Raw genomic sequence first — 13,143 nt, 5'->3', positions numbered from 1 at the left:
GGCTGCTCCTGAAGCCGCTCCTGCTCCAGTTCCTGCAGCCGCTCCAACCGGCTCCAATGCGCATGGGCACTGGCTGCTCGCGGCTGCTCCTGAAGCCGCTCCAACCGGCCCCAATGCTCACGGGCACTGGCCGCTCGCGGCTATTCAGAGTCGGACTCATCGGAGTCAACGACTCTGTTAGTTTTTTGCTTCGCTCTACCACCCGGCTGTGGCCGGTGCGGGAGCGAAGTCGGGCACAGCTGTTCCCATTTTGGGAGATTGGCGTGCCGTTGGCTGCTGCTGCCGGCTGCCCGCAACTCCGCGGTTCTCCCCCGCCAGCTTTTTCGCAGCCTTCGTGGATCTGGTCCATGTCTCCACCTGTAAGGTAAGTGGAAGGAACGCAGAGTCTCCTTACCTGCTGTTCCCGGCTTTCAAATTCTGCAGCTAAGGAGAACGTCGTTCCCCCTGCAGTGACTCATTGCAATGCGTGTAGCGATATGGCACGCATACGTCCTGGCGAAGTTCTTCACGTACTCACGTGACTCCGAAGTAAAATGTAGGTGTATCACTGGTGTCTACCCTCTCCACATCATTGAGTCATAGTCATAGAGTGATACAGTGTGGAAACAGGCCCTTCGGCCCAACTTGCCCACACTGGCCAACATGTTCCAGCTACACTTGGGACGAGTGAACGTGAATTTGTGTGAATTCACTTTGTGAATATATGGAGAAGCATGTGCATGAGAAAGATTCGCCAAATATTGGAGAAGAGGGTGGGGGGACAGTTGTGGACATCAACTGATTTAAGTAATAGAGCTTACAGCCCACTGGGCCAGAGTGGCCTCACATGAGTTCCCTCCTTAAGCTGTTGCAAGGCCCTTCTATTTCTTTCCTCCTCATGCATTTATTCAGCTTCTCTTAAACCTATCTCTGCTGCAGGTATACGGTAATGGAACACAACTATTAGGGTCCCTGCCTCACAGCTCCAGTGACCTGGGTTTCATCCTGATCTCAGGTGTTATCCATGTGGAGTTTGCCTGTTCTCCCTGCGACTGTACGATTTGCCCCTCTTATCAAAGGCGTGCATAGCGTGTAGGAAGGAGCTGCAGGTGCCGGTCCATACCAAAGATAGACACAAAATGCTGGAGTAACTCAGCAAGTCAGGCAGCATCTCTGGAGAAAAAGGATGGGTGACATTTCAGGTCTGAAGAAGGATTCTAAACCAAAACATCACTCAGAAATATTCTCCTGAGATGCTGCCTGACCTAGACTAATCGCACCTGGTTCCATATTCCTCACATTGCCTGCATGCTCATGTGCCATTCTAATAGCCATTTAAACATCACCATCATATCTGCTTCCACCATCACACCTGGCAACGTCTTCCTGGAACCAACCACCCTTATATTAAAAAATTGCCCTGTGTACTGTATCTTCAACTTTCCCGCTCTCACCTTACAACTATGTCCTCCAGTATTTAATCCATATTTATCCAGTATTCTGAATTTCCATTGTGGGAATACCTTATCTGTGCCTCTCATAATATTATACATTTCTATCAGGTCTCTCTTCAACCTCCGACAATCAGGAGAAAACACTACAAGTGTGTCCAACTTCTTCTAATAACTAGTACCCTCCAATACAAACAACATCATTGGAAACCTCCTCTGCACCCTCTCCAAAGTCTCCACATACATCCTGCAATGGGATAACCAGAATTGCAGACAATACTCCAAATGGGCAAAGAAGGGTTTCGACCCGAAATGTCACCTATTCCTTCTATCCAGAAAAACTTCCTGTCACATTGAGTTACTCCAACATTTTGTGTCTACAGTGTAAACCGGCATCTGCAGCTCCTTCCTACACAAAGCAGTGGGGTTGTCTTACAGGGTGACTTTAACATGCAAAATATTGACTGGGACTTGCTCAGTGCCCAAAGCTTAGACAGGGCAGAAGTTGTGGGGTGCATCAGTGAAGGGGGTGATCTACACGAGGAGAGCTCTGGGATCTGCAGATGTATGGGGAAGGATCAGCAGTTAGTTGGTGAGAACAGCAAGGCAGCTGATTCTGTGAAGAATGAATGAGGAATGGCTGGTTGGGCGCAATCAATGGGAAAATAAGGCCCAAGTGAACACTGATCAGTGCGGGTTTTATACATGAGGGGAGTGAAGATTCAAACACATTAATGGAACTCCCAGCTTGCTGGGCTGACCCAAGACTAATAAATGGTTTGAATTTAGAGACTTTTCCTGTTGAAAGATAACAATGATACCCACTCAGGCAAACTGCACTCTCTGCGATATCAGATCTGAGGTCAGCCAGCTATTGAACAAATGACAGGCAGACAAAGTACAATCATTGGAAGGTCAAAGGAGAAAGTGTTGAGTCTGACAGGCAGTTGGAGAGGAAGCTTTGTGGAGCTTTTCTGTTTTGAATAAGGCCAGGAGGTCAGAATGGATAAAGGAAATGGTTTAAAGATCTTCTTCTGGAGCAGAAACCCTATGTAATGGCAAGGGAGAGAATAGATACATTTTTTTTCTGAAATTACATCTTACTAGGCCAGACTGCACCTGGGGAATATCATCTTCAAATCTGCTCTTCCCACATAGAGAAGTGAGTGCAGGAAAGGTCCACGAGATCGATTCCTGAAGGATGGAATGTTTGTACACTGAGGAAAGCTAAAGCGACCCGTGTTTAGAATTTCTGTTCAGTGTTGCAAGATCTTTTTAAACAGTTGCCTCAATGATATCATGTCTATCTCTGAAATTTGTGGAATTGAGCTGATCTAAGTATGACTCATTTAAATCCCGACTGACTTCTATACACGTGCGTGTTGAACTTGGCGAAGAAGGTAAATGGTTTCCTTGATGTGGCTCTGGAGCACAGCCTCTGCTGTTCCATGAACGTAGAAGTCCACTTATTTGGGCAAATTGTCTCCATTGGTGATAAAACATTGGGGATACTAAACAGATCAGGTAGCATCCAAGGAGAAAGAAACAGAATGGAAATGAGGATGAATTTCTTGAGCCAGAGACTGGAGAATCTATAGAATTTGTTACGACGGATGGCTGTGGAGGATGTCACTGTGTATTTTTATACTGGAGTTAGTCTTTCGGCCACACCAACCATCAATCATCCATTTACACTGAATTTGTTATCATATTTTCACATCCATTCCCTGCACATGAGGGGAAATTTACACAGGTCAATTAACACGTCTTTGGGATGTGGGACGAACACCTTGGAGAAACCCACATGGTCACTGGGAGAAGGTGCAAATTCCACTCTGACATCTAAGGTCAGGATCCAACCCGAGTCTATATAAAGTCTTGGTTGGGTAGGTGAGCTGGTGAAAGTGACATTGACTCACCAAATGTTTTATCAGTACTATCTAGACAAATATTGAATACTCATCTAAAACATGACAAGAATAATCATGGCACAGCATTCAAATCCATATCTGACGTGGAGCCAAACATCATTTTATTGCTAACAAATATATTTGAAGTCTTTTGATTCTGTACGATGTGTTTCTACCCCTAGATATGATAGTTGGCAATAGAAATGTATTACCATAATGTATTTCATTGCTAAGCATACTTGGGAGATTAATGGAATGACCTCATTATTTGGAGGAACATACGTATCATTTGTGAATTACATGTTTGAGAACTGAATCCAAATTGATCCTGCAATGCACCTTAACTCATCGGTTCACCAAGTGAAACATCAGAATGTAATGCACCCTGGAAGAGAAATTAAATGGAAAATATAAATTTCCAACTGAAATTTGTCACGTCTCTTCACTGCTGCAGGGATGTGTGAGACATTTCTTTGTGGAACTGAAAAATCATCTAATTATTATCATTATTTTTTTTTTTTGCTTCAGGTTCAGTTGAAACAGAAAAAGAATCAATAATTTATCACTTAGCACTTTCTCCTTGGCTCACAACCAGCAGAATCATAGCTGTTGGGGTTGCTTCTCCTTCACACCGACTCACTTTGTCACCCCGCTCTGAATGTTTTGTATTTTGGTTGTAATTAACTGGACTTTATCTCTGGAACTCTGAAGCAAGGATTCTAGCTATATGGTTCTATCTCTTTGACTATAACTCAATCTGCCTCATGATGGCACATTCACTTAATTGTCTTGCAGACGCCTCACATGCTGTTCACAATTCACAATCCCCCCCGCTTCCTGTTAGGGTCAGATTTAGAATGTAACATTATGGCTCCCTTGTCCAAATCAGATGAATTTATGAATAGTTGGGGCCCAAGCACTGAGCTCCATGCTACTTCACTAGTTATAGCTCGCCTAAACACACATTTATGTTTCCTGTTTACCAAACAAGTCAACTAACCAGGGTACTGGAAGTAGTTCACTTTACCCAGGGCCTCACTATTACCCTTTATCTTGGGAGAGTGCTGCTATACTTTGGGATCCCAAAGATGTGCAGGTTTGTAGGTTAATTGGATTTTTTAAATTTTCCCTAGTGCGTAAGAGAACTAATGCACAAGTGATTGTGCTCAGTGTGAAATTGGACCGAAGGGCCTGCTTCCATGCTGTGTCTATAAATTAAACTAAACTAAACTAAATTAAACTAAACCAAACTAATCTAAGCAGAACTAAACTAAGCTAAACTAAGCTAAAGTAAACTAACCACTTTATGTCAACCTTGAACAATTAGTTATTCTACTCAAACATTCCTCAATAGCTAAAACAAAACGCTTCAAATACCATGTGCCATTCCTTCACTGGACCACAGAATAAACCTTAGAATGTGTAGGAAGGAACTGCAGATGCTGATTTAAACTGAAGATAGACACAAATTGCTGTAATAACTCAGCGGGACAAGCAGCATCTCTGGATAGAAGCAATAGGCGATATTTCAGGTCAAGGCCCTTCATCAGACATCTGAACATCTGAAGAAGGGCCTCAGCCCCCTGCTGTACTCACTCTATACCCATGACTGCATAGCCAACCACAGTGTGAACTCCATCATCAAGTTCGCTGACGACACCACTATTGTGGGGCGTATCACTGATGGGGATGAGTCAGAATATAGAAGGGAGATCGAGCAACTGTCCATATGGTGCCAGCGCAATGACCTGGCCCTCAACACCAGCAAAACCAAGGAACTGATTGTGGACTTTGGAAGGAGTAGGAAGGGGACCCACAGCCCCATTTATATCAATGGGTCGATGGTTGAAAGGGTCAAGAACTTCAAATTCCTGGGCGTGCACATCTCTGAAGATCTTTCCTGGTCCGAGAACACTAACGCAATTATCAAAAAAGCTCATCAGCGCCTCTACTTCCTGAGAAGATTACGGAGAGTCGGTTTGTCAAGGAAGACTCTCTCTAACTTCTACAGGTGCACAGTATAGAGCATGCTGACCGGTTGCATCGTGGCTTGGTTCGGCAATTTGAGCGCCCTGGAGAGGAAGAGACTACAAAAAGTAGTAAACACTGCCCAGTCAATCATCGGCTCTGACCTTCCTTCCATCGAGGGGATTTATCACAGTCGCTGCCTCAAAAAGGCTGGCAGTATCATCAAAGACCCACACCATCCTGGCCACACACTCATCTCCCTGCTACCTTCAGGTAGAAGGTACAGGAGCCTGAAGACTGCAACAACCAGGTTCAGGAATAGCTACTTCCCCACAGCCATCAGGCTATTAAACCTGGCTCGGACAAAACTCTGATTATTAATAACCACTTTCTGCTATTTGCACTTTATCAGTTTATTTATTCATGTGTGTATATATTTATATCATGGTATATGGACACATTTATCTGTTTTGTAGTAAATGCCTACTATTTTCTGTGTGCTTAAGCAAAGCAAGAATTTCATTGTCCTATACAGGGACACATGACAATAAACTCACTTGAACTTGAACTTGAACTTGAACTTGAACCTGAAACGTCACCCATTCCTCTATCCAGAAACCTTAGAAAGTACCTGGCTAAGATCTAAAGCAGGACAACTGGGACACGACCAAACAGTGTTGGCAATACCTGGCGCTCTGAGAAAAGTAAAATGATCCACAATGTCTCCACTCATCACGCATTGATTCAGCAGAGAATAATCAAAGTCCAAGCTTGCTTTTGTTGTTTAAATGTTCTAATTACAACATTTGTCAATCAAAGCTTCGCAGAAGTGGTACTGGAATGAACAATGAAGAGTACAACACCTCATTAATCAGAGCCTCTTTCAGAAGAATACAAATTTGCATCTCTCTCCGAGGGTTTCATTTCACTTTAATGTTATTCATTAAGTTTTATTATTCATTTCTGTTTGTAATCTACTGGATGATTTTTTTTAAATTGCATTAGCTGAAACAAATACTCTCTCTGCGACAAAAAAAGAAAGAATGTTTTATAAACAAACACTCACATTTCAATTAATTAGCAAATATGAGTTTACTTGGGGCTGGTGGCAAAAAAATGCCTCATTGATTTCTGAATATGCTTAGATTCAGAAGAAGATACTTTGAACTAAGTTGCGCAAGGGAAAAGCATTTGAGGTTATATTCATGAAGAGAACCTGAGGAGTACCGTCAGCATCAGACTGGTTCCACCAAGATGCAGGACAGAACGCCACAGGAGATCCTTCTTCCCTGTGGCTGTCAAACTGTACAACTCCTCCCCCTTCTGTCATGGGGTGGACTGACCCCTCATCCCCCTCCCCAATCTTTGCACATCCTCAATCCTTCCCACTCGTCACTTTAATTTCATGTTTCATGTATTTTGTGTTTTTGTGATTGTTGGCAGTCCTCCCGGGATAAATAAAGTTCAGTCGTATTGTATAATTTCGTATTTAGTAAGGGCTTTGCAATATTCAAGTGCACAACTGATCAGAAAAGCAGGAGGCACAAGGGACTGCTGATTCTGTAATCTTAAGTAAAACACAAAGTGCAGGAGTAACTCAGAAGGTCAGGTAGCAACTCTGGAGGACATGGATAGGCGATGTATCGGGTTGGGATCCTTCTTCAGGTTGATTGTATTAGGGGAGGGAAAGCTGGAAAGCTGGAAAAGAGGGAGGGCAGAACATGGTGAGTGATAGGTGGATTCAGACGATGGGGGTTTGGTTGGCAGATGGGTAGACAAAGCCGACAGATGGATAGGAGACAAAAAGGTTTCAGATAAGGAGTGAAGAGGAGTGAAGTGTGAACACGGAGGGAGGGATGGGGGTGAAATGAGTGTGCATTGGGACAGGGTGGGGGGGGGGGGAGGGTAGCACAGGAAAGAAAGGGAGGTAAAAAGGAGAGTATTTTATCTAAAGTCAGAATATTCAATGTTCATACCATTGGGTTGTAAGCTCCCCAAGTAGAGAATGGGGTGCTGTTCCTTCAGTTTGTGTGCGGCCTCCATCTGGCACTGATAGACGATAGATTAGCACAGATGCAGGTAGAATAGATCTTAGAATCTGATGACCTTATATTTCTTTCCGTGTAGGTTTACCTTGGGGATGAATACATCTCCCATTAATTTCCATGGAGGAATTGATGAGTAAGTCTCACCAACCATTTCCATAATAGCGCATTCTTAAATATCAAGTTAATTACAGTAGCTCCATATTTTGCAAATGTTAATCTATTCACTGTGTGCCTAAAATGATCACTTGAAAACCTCATTACTTGTTGAGAATCAATCCACTTCTCAATAAGTAAATGTCTCAAGATTTTGAACTGTTCCATTAACTATCAAATGTAATTTCCTTTTCTGGGTATCTGTGGGGTGACATCAATGTTATCCAAAGAGAACAGATTATGTGCAATGATGAATATCTGGGAGTGAGATAGATGCAGAGAGCTCGTAGTTTAAATACACAGTGACAGACATCCTGTAGTTAATCACAAACTGAATTATTCTTTGAGCAGCGAGGATAATTTCTGTGGAGAATAATGGATGCACAGGTGCTGTGATTTGAATTCTGTAACTTAGTGGCAGGTTTCAGACAATTTGTTCACAGAAAAATATAGAAACCTTAATGTTAAGCATCTAGATCAGAACATTCAGTCAAGGAGTTGCGATCATGGACCATGAAGGCCTGAACAAAACTTACTTCGAATCATTATTTGAATCTAAGGTAAATTTATCCAAATTTACGTTACCTGTAATTATCCGTCAAGAGTCAAGAGTATTTTATTGTTATACTAGACCAAGTGGGACCCGTTGGGCACCGTCTCCCAAGGCAGTATTCCACCACTGACCCATAGCCCCCAACAGCGCAGGCGCGGCTGAGGGGTTCCCGTTGTGACACCAGAGATCCCCGTTGTGACGTGAGTCACGGCAACCCTCCCCCACAGTGTCTCACCATCGCTCTTCCTACCCCTATCCTCCTCGATTCATAATCATCCCCCAGCACTCCCCCCCCCCTTTCACCCTCTCTCTTCTTTCCCCTCTCCTCCCTCCCCCATTCCCTTCCTCCCCTCCATAACCCCTCTCCCCTCCCTATCCCCTCCTATCCCTTTATCCCACAACTCCCCCACTCCTCACCTCCCCGCTATCCCACCCACACTCTCCCTGCTCATCTCCCCCTCCTCTCCCTCTATCCCCCTCCCATACTCTCTCCCTCCTCACCTCCCCCACTTCCCTCCCTTCTCCCCTCCCTACCCCCCTCCTTTCCCTCTATCCCCCAGCTCCCACACTCCTCAACTCCCCCTATCCCAGCCCACCACAATGAAATACACAATGATTTATTTGTAAATTAAACCTCTCCCCTGTCCCATCCACCCACAATGAGCATTGCAATGTGTTTTGTAAATGAAACCTCCCTGCAGGAATTTGATTAAAACTGAGTTTTTTTGAAAATCGCAATTTTTTATGTAAATTAGTATCAGGATCCCATTGTGACGTCATTGTGAATACAAACGGAAGAATTTAAATAAAACTGATTTTTTTTAAAGCAGGTTTTTATTTAAATGAGTTTTGGGATCCCATTGTGACATCATTGTGACGTTGTACGCTGCTAACGGGCAGTGCAAGTGGAAAAGTGATTTTTGTAAAAGTGGTTTCTGTGAAGTTTAAAATGTGACTAACTTATAAAATCAATCTGAATGAAACCTGCCACGGCACACCACAGGACAATGGTGAGTAAGGTGCGCAAAAAATTCCACCCCTATCATGTACCGTATTGGCATAGTTTCAGAATCACTCACACACTCACACGCATGCACATAAACAAACAAGATGCGAGTTTTAGTAATATACTAGACTAAGTGGGACCTGTTGGGTCCCAACTTCACACGGGAGGGCTGGTCCCCCCAACACAATATTCCACCTCTCCACCAATTCCAATATTGCTGGCCAGTTGGGGGTGGGTTCTGGAGTGCTAGGATGGGTTTTGTGGGCCAAAGGGACTGGTTTCCTGAGGGCTAGTATGGAAATTGTGGGCCAAATGGATTATTGGGCTGGCAGCTGAGTAACTCAGGTCTGGCAGCTTGGAAAATGACAGAAATTCTGCTGAATACAGGTGACAGACTCTGTGAGAGAGAAGGGGGTGAGGGTGGACAAACAATTTTAGACATATTCATCTTTTTTTACAGATCACAGCAATTAAAATGTGAATGAGTCTTAAAACATTGCAGGTCCAACCTCACAGCACTCCAAGCAGAGTGCGGGCAGCAAGTCCAAACCCACAGCACTCCAAGCACTCCAACAGACACACACACACACACAGAGACACACCTACAGAGACGCACACACAGGGACACACAGGGACACATAGGGACACACACACAGAAACAGGCAATCACACACACCTATATACACAATCACACACACACTCAGACACACACGCACACACACACACACACACACACACACACACACACACACACACACACACTCAGACACACACGCACAAAAAGACACTCACACGCATACACACACAAAAACGAACACGCAAACACAATGACACACAAACACCACATAAACACAAAGACACAAATACACACATACACATAGACAAACTCACACACACACACACACACAAACAAAGACACACGAACAAAGACACACAGACACACACACACACACACACACACACACACACACACACACACACACGCACACAGGCACATACACACACACACACACACACACACACACACACACACACACACACACACACACACACACACACACACACACACACACACACACACACACACAGGCACATACACAGACACACACTCAGACACAGCACCAATACTAAAATGCCAAGTAACTTCAGAACGTGGTAAGCATACTGAATCCTGTTACTAACCATATACTCTATGTAAGTAGTGTGAAAATAAGAACACAGGTGTGTCTAAACCAAATGATTCATATGTTTAAAGTCTTTTTTATTATGAATCACTCCTCTAGAGCTGCTGCTACTGCAAAAACATGCTTTAAATAACTTTCAATAAACACACACACACTCACCATATGTATGGCAGTAATCTCTCTTGAATTACTCAAACGGTTCAGGGCGGCATCTCCACTCTGGGCCTTCCGCACTAGGCACCACCTCTGAACTCACCGGAAATGACGCAATAAGCACCACCACTAAGCGGAAGTCACGGAATTTTGCATTAAACACAGTCCTGATCTAATAAAACGTTTATACACGTTTTTTTCCTTCCAAAAACTGTTGCACAGCAAGCCATATTTAAAACGCAAATCACATTTAAAAAGCAAAACACATTTTTAAATAAAGCAGTTTAAAGACACAGTCAATAGCCACACTTTTCAATTAGCCACACAGTTAAAAGGCACGGTTAAAGGGCACAGTTAAAAGGCACATAAAAATGCTAGTGTTTGTGTGTTTGTGTGTGTATGTGCATGTGTGTGTGTATGTGTATGTGTATGCGTGTGTGTGTGTATGTGTGTGCGTGTGTGTGTGTGTGTGCGTGTATGTATGCGCGTGTGTGTATGTATACTCGTGTGTGTGTATGTGTGTGTGTTCGTGCGTGTATGTGTGCATGTGTGTGTGCGTGCATGTGTGCGTGCGTGCATGTGTATGCGCATGTGCGTATGTGTGCGTGTTCGTGCGTGTATGTGTGCGTGTGTGTGTATTCGTGCATGCATGAGTGTGTGTGTTTGTGCATGTATGTGTGCGTGTGAACGTGCGTGCGTGTGGGTGCAGTCCCCCATTGTCCTTGGGTGGGAAGAGGCATTGATGATTCAGCTTACCTCAGCTTACCCCAGCCACTCATTAGCCTCAGTAGTGGAGCTTCCTGGCAGCCCAGTCTTGACCGAGCGGTGGTACTGATGGTCTCAGGTTTGTTCCAGTCTTCATAGATACATAGATACATAGAAAATAGGTGCAGGAGTAGGCCATTCGGCCCTTCGAGCCTGCACCGCCATTCAATATGATCATGGCTGATCATCCAACTCAGTATCCCGTACCTGCCTTCTCTCCATACCCCCTGATCCCTTTAGCCACAAGGGCCACATCTAACTCCCTCTTAAATATAGCCAATGAACTGGCCTCAACTACCCTCTGTGGCAGAGAGTTCCAGAGATTCACCACTCTCTGTGTGAAAAAGTTTCTTCTCATCTCGGTCCTAAAGGATTTCCCCCTTATCCTTAAGCTGTGACCCCTTGTCCTGGACTTCCCCAACATCGGGAACAATCTTCCTGCATCTAGCCTGTCCAACCCCATAAGAATTTTGTACGTTTCTATAAGATCCCCTCTCAATCTCCTAAATTCTAGCGAGTATAAGCCAAGTCTATCCAGTCTTTCTTCATATGAAAGTCCTGACATCCCAGGAATCAGTCTGGTGAACCTTCTCTGCACTCCCTCTATGGCTATAATGTCCTTCCTCAGATTTGGAGACCAAAACTGTATGCAATACTCCAGGTGTGGTCTCACCAAGACCCTGTACAACTGCAGTAGAACCTCCCTGCTCCTATACTCAAATCCTTTTGCTATGAAAGCTAACATACCATTCGCTTTCTTCACTGCCTGCTGCACCTGCATGCCTACTTTCAATGACTGGTGTACAATGACACCCAGGTCTCGCTGCATCTCCCCTTTTCCTAATCGGCCACCATTTAAATAATAGTCTGCTTTCCTGTTTTTGCCACCAAAGTGGATAGCCTCACATTTATCCACATTATACTGCATCTGCCAAACATTTGCCCACTCACCCAGCCTATCCAAGTCACCTTGCAGTCTCCTAGCATCCTCCTCACAGCTAACACTGCCCCCCAGCTTAGTGTCATCCGCAAACTTGGAGATGTTGCCTTCAATTCCCTCATCCAGATCATTAATATAAATTGTAAATAGCTGGGGTCCCAGCACTGAGCCTTGCGGTACCCCACTAGTCACTGCCTGCCATTGTGAAAAGGTCCCGTTTACTCCTACTCTTTGCTTCCTGTTTGCCAGCCAGTTCTCTATCCACATCAATACTGAACCCCCAATACCGTGTGCTTTAAGTTTGTATACTAATCTCTTATGTGGGACCTTGTCGAAAGCCTTCTGAAAGTCCAGATACAACACATCCACTGGTTCTCCCCTATCCACTCTACTAGTTACATCCTCGAAAAATTCTATGAGATTCGTCAGACATGATTTACCTTTCGTAATCCATGCTGACTTTGTCCAATGATTTCACCACTTTCCAAATGTGCTGCTATCTAGAATCTAGGGGTACATACTTTCAAGCTTTTGTATCTTATGTCCGATGGGAGAGGGAAAAAGAGGGACTGACCAAGGTGTGTGACATCCTTGATTATGTTGGCTGCTTTCCCGATTATGTTGCCTACTTTACTGTGAAGTATAAATGGAGTTTATGGGGAGTGGGGCTGTTGGTTTGCATGACCAACTGGGTTGCGGCCACAACTGTATGCAATTTAACGTGGTCTTGAGCAGAGCATTTGCTGTACCAAGTTGTGATGCATCTGGACGGGATATATATTTTTAGTGTAGCTTTAAAAATTGGTAACAGTCACAGGAGATATGCCAAAAAATTCTTAGCATTCTGGCGTTGTGCTTTCTTGGCTTAAGCTTCAATGTGGTTAGACCAGAACAAATTGTTGATTCTTCTTTGAGAGTCTCCCTCCAAATTGGCAATCGCTTCCCAAACAAATTTATTTGTAAACTGTTTGAGATCCCCACAGACTTTCTCATATTATCAGCAAGCTCACTATAATTCAAGGGTTTGCTGTAA

This window comes from Amblyraja radiata, chromosome 18 (genome assembly GCF_010909765.2).
Source record: "Amblyraja radiata isolate CabotCenter1 chromosome 18, sAmbRad1.1.pri, whole genome shotgun sequence".
NCBI classification, from domain to species: Eukaryota; Metazoa; Chordata; class Chondrichthyes; order Rajiformes; family Rajidae; genus Amblyraja; species Amblyraja radiata.
This window is presented reverse-complemented; position numbering follows the sequence as displayed.